Source organism: Vipera berus, assembly GCF_964194415.1.
Source record: "Vipera berus genome assembly, chromosome: 1".
Classification (NCBI taxonomy): Eukaryota; Metazoa; Chordata; class Lepidosauria; order Squamata; family Viperidae; genus Vipera; species Vipera berus.
This window is the reverse complement of record NC_138202.1, coordinates 4,952,233-4,965,102: the sequence shown is the minus strand read 5'-3', so window position 1 is coordinate 4,965,102 and position 12,870 is coordinate 4,952,233.

Sequence of the window (12,870 nt, the reverse complement as noted above, 5' to 3'; positions counted from 1 at the left end):
GAGAAAATAAAAAGGCGGGGGGGGGGGGGAGAAACTGAGATACCGCATTTGAAGGGTGTGCAGGTTTAAATGCCAAACCCTGATTAAGCCAGAGACAGGAGCAAGGTGTGGGCTAGGAAAAGATTTAAAGGCTGGGGAAAAAAAACAACCCACGGCGCCACAGCTCCGGCGGGTGAAGATTTATGCCGTGTCATTTGCATCCTTGCAAATTGGTTTTTGTGTGAAGGGCTTGTGCCCCAGGCCCATAAATTGTGGCTTCTCTCCATCCTCCTTTGTCACAACCCTTGCTCGCCACGGGCCCGTGGGGAGGGCGTGCACCGCTGGCCTGCTTGAGAGGGCTGTTTAAAGGGGCTTTAAATCAAGAGGAGATGCATCCCACAGAGACACGGGCTTGGCCTCCAGCCCAAGACGGCGGCGGCTTCCGTTTTTCCGCTTTGTTTGCTCCCGCGCTGACCTGCAGACAACCTCCCCCCCCCCACACACAGACACACCGGCTTGCAATGGAGCCCCCTCATTATTCTTATTTGGTTTTGATCCTGCCTTGATGATTTGTCCGAAATTTGTCCGACCTCCAAGATCCCTTCCAACATTATTATTACTATTATTATTATTATTATTATTATTATTATTATTATTATTACTCTGATTTGTCTGAAATGGTATAGGGTTTCCAGCTTGAGCAGGGGGTCGGACTAGATGACCTCCAAGGTCCCTTCCAACTTTATTATTATTATTATTATTATTATTATTATTATTATTATTATTATTATTATTATTATTATTATTACTCTGATTTGTCTGAAATGGTATAGGGTTTCCAGCTTGAGCAGGGGGTCGGACTAGATGACCTCCAAGCTCCCTTCCAACTTTATTATTATTATTATTATTATTATTATTATTATTATTATTATTATTATTATTATTATTATTATTATTACTCTGATTTGTCTGAAATGGTATAGGGTTTCCAGCTTGAGCAGGGGGTCGGACTAGATGACCTCCAAGCTCCCTTCCAACATTATTACTACTATTATTATTATTATTATTATTACTCTGATTTGTCTGAAATGGTATAGGGTTTCCAGCTTGAGCAGGGGGTCGGACTAGATGACCTCCAAGGTCCCTTCCAACTTCTTCTTCTTCTTCTTCTTCTTCTTCTTCTTCTTCTTCTTCTTCTTCCTCTTCCTCTTCTTCTTCTTCTTCTTCTTCTTCTTCTTCTTCTTATTATTATTATTATTATTATTATTATTATTATTATTATTATTATTATTATTATCTCAAGGTGGGAAACAGCTCTAACGCTTCTTTCCTCTGCTTTTCCCCCACGACAGCAACCCTGTGAGGTGGGTTGGGCTGAGATGGGATCAAGAGCACCCTGTTGTCTATCATGCCTAAGGGGGAACTAGAACTCACCGTCTCCTGGCGATTGGCTCAAAGTCTCTCAGCTGGCTTTCAGGCTTAAGGCGGGACTAGAACTCACCGTCTCCTGGTGATTGGCTCAAAGCCACGTAGCTGGCTTTTACGCCTAAGGCGGGACTAGAACTCACCGTCTCCTGGTGATTGGCTCAAAGCCACGTAGCTGGCTTTTACGCCTAAGGCGGGACTAGAACTCACCGTCTGCTGGTGATTGGCTCAGAGTCTCCCAGCTGGCTTTCAGGCCTAAAGTAGGACTAGAACTCACCGTCTGCTGGTGATTGGCTCAGAGTCTCCCAGCTGGCTTTCAGGCCTAAAGTAGGACTAGAACTCACTGTCTCCTGGTTTCTAGGCTGGCACCTCCACCCCTACAAGCAAACAGGGTCCTTGCGCACTTCCCCCCCCCCCGCCCCCACAGTCAGGGGCAGGCAACCAGACAGGATTTGCTCCCAAATATGGATTTTTCCCCCTTTCAGCCGAGTCGCAGCGTTCGAGAGGCTGGGATTGCAGATCCCTTCCTCCCCCCTTCTCCAGAACGAGCGCCTGAATGGAGCCTCCTAACGTAACACACGGAAGACATTTTTTAAATCTCTGACTAGAGACTAATTGTATTAATCATATGTAATTTTAAATACCTCTAAATGTTGCAGCCCTTATAGATTTTGGCTCTCTGGATGAAGCTTAAGCTTTCATATTTACAGCTGCCTGGGGAGCCCAATTATAGGAAATAAATCATTTTAAACAATCATTAACATTGAAAAGTTTGGACGGGCTTAGAAAAACAGATAACTTAGACAGTGACAGGACAAATGCATCTCCCAGTGTGTGTTTTTGTAAATTGCGGCGTCCTTTTTAGCAGTGCATAAGAAACTATCACTCCATCCATCCATCCATCCCTTTCCCTTCTTTATTCTGTCTGTCTGTCAACTCTATCTATCTATCTATCTATCTATCTATCTATCTATCTATCTATCTAATCTCTCTATCTCTAATCTATCATCTATCTATCATCTATTTATCTATCATCTCTATCTAATCTATTATCTATCTATATCTATCTATCATCTATCTCTATCTATCTAATTTATCATCTATTTATCTATCACCTCTCTCTCTCTAATCTATCTATCATCTATCTATCTATGATCTCTATCTCTCTCATCTATCTAACATCTAGATAGAAGAAAGAAGGGAAAGGGATGGATAGATCTATCATCTATATCGTCTATCTATCCTATTCTCTCTCTCCTATCTATCTATCTATCTATCTATCTATCTATCTATCTATCTATCTATCTATCTATCTATCTATCCATCCATCCATGTATCATCTGTCTATTATCTCTCTCTCTCATGACTTATGACCCTTTTCCCCACTTATGACCATTGGAGCATCCCCATGGTCACGTGAACAAAATTCGGAGTCTCGGCAACTGGCTCATATTTACGACCGTTGCAGTGTCCCGGTGTTATATGATCCCCTTTTGTGACCTTCGGACAAGCAAAGTCAGTGAGGGAAGCCAGATTCCATTAACAGCCATCTTACTAACTTGACCACTGCAGGGATTCACACGGCGACTGTGGCAAGAAAGGTTTTAAAATGGGGCCAAACTCACTGAACTGCTGTCTCGCTTAGCAACAGAAAGTTTGGGTTCAAGTGTGGTCCTAAGTCGAGGACTGCCTTATACAATGTGGGCCTCAACAGCCTTCCCCGTCTCCCTGCAAACGACCATCCCGCCATAGATTTCCTAAGCCTGCCTTGTGGGGCTCCCACCAGAACGACAGAACAGAATACCAGAATAACAGAGCTGGAAGGGACCTTGAAGGTCATCTAGTCCAAACCCCTGCTGCTGAAGCAGGAAGCCCTCTAGCATTTCAGACAAGTGGCTGTCCAGTCTCTTCTTAAAAACCTCCAGGGTTGGAGCATTCACCGCTTCTGGAGGCAAGGAGTTCCACTGGCTAATTGTTCCCACTGTCAGGAAGTTTCTCCTTAGTTCCAGGTTGCTTCTCTCCTTGATGAGTTTCCATCCGTTGCTGCTTGTCCTGCCTTTGGGCGCTTTGGAGAAGAGCTTGACCCCCTCTTCTTTGGGGCAGCCCCTCAAATACTAGAACACCGACCCCGTCCCCTTCCCTTGCTTGATTTTTTACCTGCAATCAGCATTACCTTTCCTAGCTCACCTGGGCTCCAAGATCACCGCAGGTGGGGACTGCAGCCAAGAAATTAAAAGACGCTTGCTCCTGGGGAGGAAACCCATGGCAAATCTAAAAAGCAGAGACATCACCCTGTCAACAAAAGTGCGTAGAGTCAAGGCGATGGTCTTCCCAGTTGCAATGTATGGCAGTGAAAGTTGGACCATAAGAAAGGCTGACCGCCAAAGAATGGAGGCCTTTGAACTATGGTGCTGGAGAAGACTCCTGCGAGTCCCTTGGACTGCAAGGCGATCAAACCGGTCAGTCCTAGAGGAGATCAACCCCGACTGCTCTTTAGAAGGCCAGATCCTGAAGCTGAAACTCAAATACTTTGGCCACCTAATGAGAAGGAAGGACTCACTGGAGAAGAGCCTAATGCTGGGAAAGTTTGAGGGCAAGAGAAGAAGGGGATGACAGAGAATGAGGTGGATGGATGGAGTCGCTGAAGCAGTAGGCGTGAGCTTAAATGGACTCCAGAAGATAGTAGAGGGCAGGAAGGCCTGGAGGAACGTCATCCACGGGGACGCGATGGGTCGGACACGACTTCGCAACTAACAACAACAAGCTCACCTGGAGCGGCCGATCCGGCTTGGGCACCAGAGAGAAGATATCTCTTCGGGTCAACTGGCCATCCACTCCTTATCTGTCTAACATCCGTCGACGGATCAACTGGGGCTGGCCAAGGGTCAGGCTTATTCGTCAGGCCCTGACCCACTCGCTCCCACCCCACGGGCACGGGGAACTGCTTTCTGCCTCCTTCCTCTTCCCTCCTTTGCCTGATTCCTCGTTCTTTGTCCAACGGTGTCCGGATCTTCTTCTTCTTTTTTTTTCCGGGCAAAAATCCCCCAAACCCACCTCGTTGCCCCTCTGGGCCACCTGATCTCGCCCAGCCTCTTAAATCATCCTTTGCTCGTTATTCTCCCGGCTTCTCTTTCCTTTCTCCAGCTCCGCTTCCTTCTCTGAATGGCAGCAGCCTCTTCTCAAACTCCCGGCTCGGATTACCTCCGTGTCTCTCGTCTCTCCTTCAGCAGCCGTGCTGGATGGATTTTTTGTTTCCACCCGGGAGTCCCAGTGCCTTCACAGGACACCCCCTTGGGGTGGGGGTGGGGGGAGAGAGAGGCCAGGCTCTCGGTTGGCAGGATGAAGTTACCGTTTCCAACCATCCCGGACGGTCCCCCTCCTCGGCGTGGGCGGGAGGCAGAAAAAGAGCCCCTCGTTTCAACAAGCCGTCGAGGTGTCTCTCTCTTTCCTTTGTCTCGGGGACTCGCACACCTTGTGACTCTAGATCTTACTCGGGGAAGCCGACCCAGCAGCTGCAGGGCGTAGAACGTGGAATCACCGATTTGGAAGGGACCTTGGAGGTCTTCTAGTCCAACCCTCCCCCCCCTACATCCCCCCCTCTCCCCGCTCAAGCAGGAGACTGCTGAACAAGGGGTTGGGCTAGAAGACCTCCAAGGTCCCTTCCGATTCTGTCGTTTTGCTATTTGTCTAAAATGCTCTGGGATCTCCTGCTTGAGCGGGGGGGGGTCGGACTAGATGACCTCCGAGGTGCTTTCCAAGCGATTTGCAGTGAACGCTGGAGAGATTGTACCACGCAACGAAGAGGGCTGAGCTGAACATTTTCACCTATCGGAGAGTCCAAGCAGAGAGGGGGAAAACGGAGGGAAGAATGGCAAATTTTATGTCAACGTGAGGGGTACAAAAAAAACACCAGATCGCCTGGATGAATTTATGGACCATCGTCCCCAAAAGAATTTATGGGCCACATTCCCCAAAGACGGAGGGAAGAATTTGAAGATATGCAACCGGGGGGGGGGGGGGAGGGAAGAAGAGGTCGTGGTGTTTACCTTGAAAGAATCTAAAATTATTGGGCTGCAAAAGGTGTGTTGGGAAAAACCTAGAAAGGAGCGGAAAGCCGCCGAAATTGGGAATTTTAAGAAGTGCGTCTGGAGGCTGAAAGGAGGAGGATTACGGGATCAGGAGTGAATCAAAGGGGATCGAACACAGAAGCAACTCTACAAAAGGACCCCCAAAATGCTTCCTTCGTAGACCCAACGGGGTGCAGAAGCTCGCTTGCAAAAGACGGGGATTGTTCTGGCTGTGGTTGTTAAGTCAGTCACTGCAGTCATTAAGTGAGTCACGCGGCCGTTAAGTGAATCCAGCTGCCCCCCCACCCTCCGTTGACTTTGCTTGTCAGAAGGTCGCAAAAAGGGGAATCATGTGATCCCCAGGGACGCTGCAACCGTCGTAAATACGAGTCAGTTTCCAAGCATCTGAATTTCGACCACGGGGTTATGGGATGCTGCGATGGTTGTGAGTGTGAGGACCTGTCGTAAGTCACTTTCGGGGTGGGGGAGGGGGAAGGGGGTGTTGTGACTTTGAGCAATTGTTCAACGAATGGTTGTTAGGTCGAGGAATCCCTGCAGGGGGTACTTAACCAGGACTGACAGCCACTCGTTTAGTGACGGTTCAAAATTACAACAGCGTTGAGAAAAAGGGGGCTTATGACCTTTTTCTCCCCCTTCTCCCACCTTTGCCGAGCACTGGGTTCGGATTATACGGGAGGAGGAAAAGAGGGAGGAGGAGGAGGAGGCAGAAGAGGAAGCAGGAGAGGAAGAAGGAGGGGAGGGGAGAAGGAGAAAGAGGAGGAGGAGGAGGAGGAGAAGAAGAACAAGGAGGAGGAGGAGGAGAAACAGAAGGAGGAGGAGAAAGGAGAAGAAGGAGGAGAAGGAGGAAGAGAAGGAGAAAGACAAAGAGGAGGAGGAGGAGAAGGAGGAGGGGGAGGAGGAGGCAGAAGAGGAAGCAGGAGAGGAAGAAGGAGGGGAGGGGAGAAGGAGAAAGAGGAGGAGGAGGAGGAGGAGGAGGAAGAGAGAAAGAGGGGGAGAAGGAAAAGGAGAAGGAGAAAGAGAAGGGTTGGGGTTTTAATACATCTTAACTATTGTTTTAACCTTGGGCATTTATTTAATTCGTTTTTAACTTTTGTATCCTGTTTTTGTATTTATTGCCCTGTACACCGCCCTGAGTCCTTGGGAGAAGGGCGGTATAAAAATGTAATAAATAATAATAATAATAATAAGGAGAAAGGCAAAGAAGAGGATAAGGAGGAGGAGGAGGGGGAAGAGGAGGCAGGAGAGGAAGAAGGAGGGGAGGGGAGAAGGACAAGGGGGAGGAGGAGGAGAAAGAAAAGAAGAAGGAGAAAGAGGAAAAGAACAAAGAGAAGGAAGGAGGAGAACGAGGAGGAGGAGGAGGAGGAGGGAAAGGGAAAGAAGAAAGACAAAGAAGAGGAGGAGGAGGAGGAGGAAGAAAGAGGGGGAGAGTGAAGAGGGGTAAGGAGAAGAAGGAGGAGGAGGGGGAGGGGGAAAGGGGGAGAAGGAGAAGAGGAGGAGGAGGAGAAAGAGGAGGAGGAGAAGAACGAGGAAGAGGAGGAGGAGGAGGAGGGAAAGAGGAGGAAAAGGAGAAGGAGAAAGAAGAGAAGAGGAGGAAGAGAACGAGGAGGAAAAGGGAGAAGGAAGAGGAGAAGGAGAAAGGCAAAGAGGAGGAGGAGAAAGAGAAGAAGAATGAGGAGGAGGGAAAGAGGAGGAAAAGGAGAAGGAGAAAGAAGAGAAGAGGAGGAAGAGAACGAGGAGGAGGAGGGGGGAAAGAGAGGGAGAAGGGGAAAGACGAGGAGAAAGACGAGGACGAAGCATCTTCTTCCCATTTCCAGCGTTGGGCAAAGCTGGCCAACTAAGGGAAAAGAGCCGAGGCGGCTGTCCTCTTCCATTCAAGGGGGGGGTGGGTGGGAAATAAATAAATAAACTCGGGCTTGGACCCTCCCCTGCATTTCGTCCTGGCGAAGAGCGAATATTTCCCCCCCTGGCTGGGGGGAAAGACAGATTGATGGCCTTCTAATTAAACTTCCTTCAAGCGGCCTGCTCAATAAAGCCATTTGTAAACCGCCTCCTAAAATAGAGATAGGCATTGCATTTCTTTCTCCCCCCCCCTTCCATTTCCTCTTTTATCATTCAATAAACGAGTAAAAAGCTTTGCTTTTCCAGCAGGCTTGGGGGACTTATCGAGAGTTAATTGCTTGTGGTTTGGTGGGATTCCTTTTTTTTTTCTCTTTCTTTTTCTTTCCCCCCTTTTTAAATGTACGCAAAGGAAACGACGACGACAACAACAACCCGTAGAGATCCGCGCTCACTGACCTGGCAGTAAATTCTCCTTTCGATTCGATGGGAATTTTAATAATAATAATAATAATAATAATAATAATAATAATAATAATAATAATAATAATAATAATAATAATAATATAATAATATAATAATAATAATATAATAATAATAATAATAACAATAATAATATAATAATATAATAATAATAATAATAATATAATAATAATAATAATAATAATAATATAATAATAATATAATAATAATAATAATAATAATAATAATAATAATAATAATAATAATAATAATAATAATAATAATAATAATGTTGGAAGGGACCTTGGAGGTCATCTAGTCCAACCCCCTGCTCAGGCAGGAAACCCTACACCAGGGGTCTTCAAACTTGGCCCTTTTATGACTTGTGGACTTCAACTCCCAGAATTCCTCAGCGAGCGTGAATGGCTGAGGAATTCTGGGAGTTGAAGTCCACAAGTCATCAAAGGGCCAAGTTTGAAGACCCCTGCCCTACACCATTTCAGACAAATGGCTGGCCAGTCTCTTCTTAAAAACTTCCAGTGTTGGAGCATTCACAGCTTCTGGAGGCAGGTTGTTCCACTGGTTAATTGTTCTGACTGTCAGGAAGCTCCTCCTTAGTTCCAGCTTGCTTCTCTCCTTGACGAGTTTCCATCCGTTGCTTCTTGTCCTGCTTTCAGGTGCTTCGGAGAATAGCTTGACTGCCTCTTCTTTGGGGCAGCCCCTGAGATATTGGAACACTGCTATCATGTCCCCCCTCGTCCTTCTCTTCATTAGACTACACATTCCCAATTCCAGCAACCGTTTCCTATGTTTTAGCCTCCAGCCCCCTAATCATCTTTGTTGCTCTTCTCTGCACCCTTTCTAGAGTCTCGACACCTTTTTTACATCGTGGTGACCAAAACTGGATGCCGTATTCCAGAGTAGGGCAATCCAACAGGGGAGTCCTCGACTCCAGTTCAGGCCCCGTGGCTAAGCGAGAGAGCTGTTCAGCGAACGTTGCCCTGTTTTATGACCTGTCTTGCCGCAGTGGTTTAATAAGCGTATCGTGGCAGTTGTGTTCGCTTAGCAACTCGGTTGTTAAGTGGATCTGGCTTCTTTCCCCCCCCTCCCCCCCGTTGACTTTGCTGGTCACAAGGTCGCCAAAAGGGACCACGCGATCTTGGGGCACAGCAACGGTCGTAAAGATGAACCCGTTGCCAAGCTTCTGAAATTTTGAGCCCACGATCCCGGGGATGCCGCGACGGACGTTAAATGTGGAAAAAAAACATCGTAAGTCGCTTTTTTTTCTCCTCCAGGAGTGTTGTAACTTTGAACGCTCACTAAATGAACAGTTGTAAGTTGAGGACTACCTTTTCGGATAAATATTGTCGTATCCTGAGCCAACAGGCCGCCAACGTCACAAGTGTTCCTTGTATATGCTTAAATCCACAAAGCAACAAAGGGGAAGTCACAGACACCCGTGTCTTACTCCAGGCTCGCCGTGAAGACTATTTATTAAATGTGTGATTGATTTTCAAACATGGATTCCTTCCATTACATCCCACTTTGAATGCAGTTAGCAAAGCAGCGCTCCTATTTGCAGAAACACCCCTCAACCCAGGAGGGTTCGTTTTTATCGCACGCTTTCTCAAAAGAAACACTTGTACGCTAAATTGTACACCAAGCAACCCAAAAGTCAGGTGAAATTTCCCCGGAGTGAGAACAATTAGCCGGTGGAACTCCTTGCCTCCAGAAGTTATGGGTTCTCCAACACTGGAGGTTTTCAAGAAGAGATTGGGCAGCCGAAATGGTGTAGGGTGTCCCGCCTGAGCAGGGGGTTGGGCTAGAAGACCTCCAGGGTCCCTTACAACTCTGTTATTCTGTTAGAACAGGGGTCCCCAACCCTCCGGACCGTGGACCGGTACTGGTCCACAGCATGCCAGCAACCGGTCCGCACAAACAAGAAAAGCCCCATCCGCGGGATGCAGGCAGCACACAAAACCACGCAACCCTCCGGTCCGCACAAAAACCTCCCTCCACGGAACCGGTGGTCCCTGGTGCCCCAAAGGTTGGAGACCTCTGTGTTGGAAGGAAGAAGGGAGGAAGGAAGGGAGGGAGGAATTTCCTGACTGTGAGAAAAATTAACCAGTGGAACAGCCTGCCACCAGAAGTTGTGGGTGCTCCATCACTGGAGGCTTTTAAGAAGAGACAGGGCAGCCGTTTGACTGAAATGCTAGACTAGAGGGTCTCCTGTTTGAGCAGGGGTTGGGCTAGAAGACCTCCAAGTTCCCTTCCAACTCTTTTACGGAAGGAAGGAAGGAAGGAAGGAAGGAAGGAAGGAAGGAAGGAAGGAAGGAAGGGAGGAAGGAATTTTCTGACCGTGAGAACAATTAACCGCCTGCCACCAGAAGTTTGTTTGTTTGTTTGTTTATTTATTTATTTATTTATTTATTTATTTTTATTTATTTATTTATTTTTATTTATTTATTTATTTAGATTTATATACTGCCCTTTCCCGAAGGACTCAGGGCGGTTTACAGGGAATTAAAACAAGAAATACAAAAATTAAAAACAATTAAAAAGATTATAATAGTCCCTGAGAGAATAAAAACCCCAATTAAAATTAAAATTAAAATTAAAATTCTCAGCCTGGGCCAGAGAGCTCGAAGAGCCAGGTCTTCAGGTCCCGGCGGAATGAACGGAGGTCGGGGGCAGTCCTAAGCTCCGCAGGCAGCTGGTTCCACAGGGCAGGCGCACCCACTGAGAAGGCCCTCCCCCTGGGTGTTACATTGTGGGTACTCCATCACTGAAGGGGTTTTAAGAAGAGACTGGAAACGGTATAGGGTTTCCTGCCTGAACAGGGGGTTGGACTAGATGACCTCCAAGGTCCCTTCCAACTTTATTATGATTATGATTATGATGATGGTGATGATGATGATGGTTGTTGTTGTTATTATTATCATTATTATCATCATCATCATTATTATTATCATTATCATTATTATCATTATTATCATTATTATCATTATTATTATTATTATTATTATTATTATTATTATTATTATTATTATTATTATTATTATTAGCCCAGAATGGTATAGGAGCTCCTGTTTGTGCAGGGGGCTGGACTAGAAGATCTCAAAGCTCCCTTCCAACTCTTCACTCTGTTACTCTATAATCCAATTTTATAATCCTACTCCTCCTTCTTTCTCTTCTACGCACCTCGCTCTCTTTTTTCCTTCTTCCCCTTCACTCTCTCGAGAATTCAATCTCTCCGCTCAAGCTTCTTCCCCGCGCTTTCGTTCCTTGCCGTTGTTTGACCTCCACCCTGTTTCTCTCCTTTAGTTTTTCGTCCCCGACAGGGTTTTTTCTCACGACTTGATCCAAAGTTGGTTCTAAGAGTCTCCCATTATCTCATCCCCGCCTCCTTCTTCATTAATTCTCTCCACCTTTCCTTGTCAACAATCAAATCGACTTTTACACTGAGATTGGTATGCAACCCTTCTCCGTATTTGCACACGAATAGAGCCCTGCGTTCAAAACACGCCTTTCCCCCCCCCAAAGCAAACATATAACAAACAGTCGCCTTTTTTATGCCCTCTTAGGTCACCAAAAAAAGGCCCACTCAGGGTTTGCGGGTCTGATTCCCACCCTTTCATTCATCTCATCCAGCGGGAGAATCCCCCACCCCCTAATTGCTATTCCTTCAAGATACAGGTAGTCCTCGAACTTACGATGGTCGGTTTAGCGACCGTTCAAAGTTGCAACAGCACTGGGGGACAAAAAGGGACGTATGGCCGTTTTCCAGACTTAACGGCCATCGTAGCCGTCCCTGATTAAAAATTTGAACCCATGGCAACTGGTTCGTATTTACGACGGTCGCAGCATCCCGGGGTCAGAGGATCCCCCTTTTGTGACCTTTTCACGAGCAAAGTCAAGGGGGGAAGGCAGGTTCCCTTAACAGCCATCTCACAAACTTAACAACTGCAGTGATTCACGTAACGACACGGGGCAAGATCGATCATAAAATGGGGCAAAACTCACTTAACAACTGTCTCACTTAGCAACAGAAAATTTGGGCTACGTCATAAGTCGAGGACTACCTGCGTCAACAATCCCGCCCCCCCCCCCCCAAAAAAGCCACCTTTAGCTTTCTGTTATCTAGTCTTTGGGTAAAAATGCAGCTAATCCCAATTTCTGGCTTCAAGCCTTTATGTGAAGCCACAGAGACCTATGGGTAAACGATACGAAATCAATTATTGCCTCCTTTATTCATAATTAAAAGTATACCTTAATCTCCTTACATCTTTTCGTGAATGTCCAAGATCATTCACATCTACATATAGTCTCTTGGCTACTCTTGGTAGTTAATTTTGAGATATTTTTATTGCTGTTAATTGTGGTAATTGTGGGGTCCTTGGTGCTCTCTGAGCTTGGTTTTTTTCTTGCAGATGTAGTCTAGGACTGATGATGTTACCTAGTTGGGTCATGAAACGTCTGCAAAGAAATCACCAAGCTCAGAGAGCGCCAAGGACCCCACAGTTCTCCTCCTCCTCCTCCTCCTCCTCCTCCTCCTCTAGCACTGATGGCGTTAGCTAGCAAGAAAACAACCAAGCTCAGAGAGTGCCAAGGACCCCACAGTTCTCCTCCTCCTCCTCCTCCTCCTCCTCCTCCTCTAGCACTGATGGCGTTAGCTAGCAAGAAAACAACCAAGCTCAGAGAGTGCCAAGGACCCCACAGTTCTCCTCCTCCTCCTCCTCCTCCTCCTCCTCCTCCTCCTCCTCCTCCTCCTCCTCCTCCTCCTCCTCCTCCTCCTCTAGCACTGATGGCGTTAGCTAGCAAGAAAACAACCAAGCTCAGAGAGCGCCAAGGACCCCACAGTTCTTCTTCTCCTCCTCCTCCTCCTCCTCCTCCTCCTCCTCCTCCTCCTCCTCCTCCTCCTCTAGCACTGATGGCGTTAGCTAGCAAGAAAACAACCAAGCTCAGAGAGCGCCAAGGACCCCACAGTTCTTCTTCTCCTCCTCCTCCTCCTCCTCCTCCTCCTCCTCCTCCTCCTCCTCCTCCTCCTCCTCCTCCTCCTCCTCTAGCACTGATGGCGTTA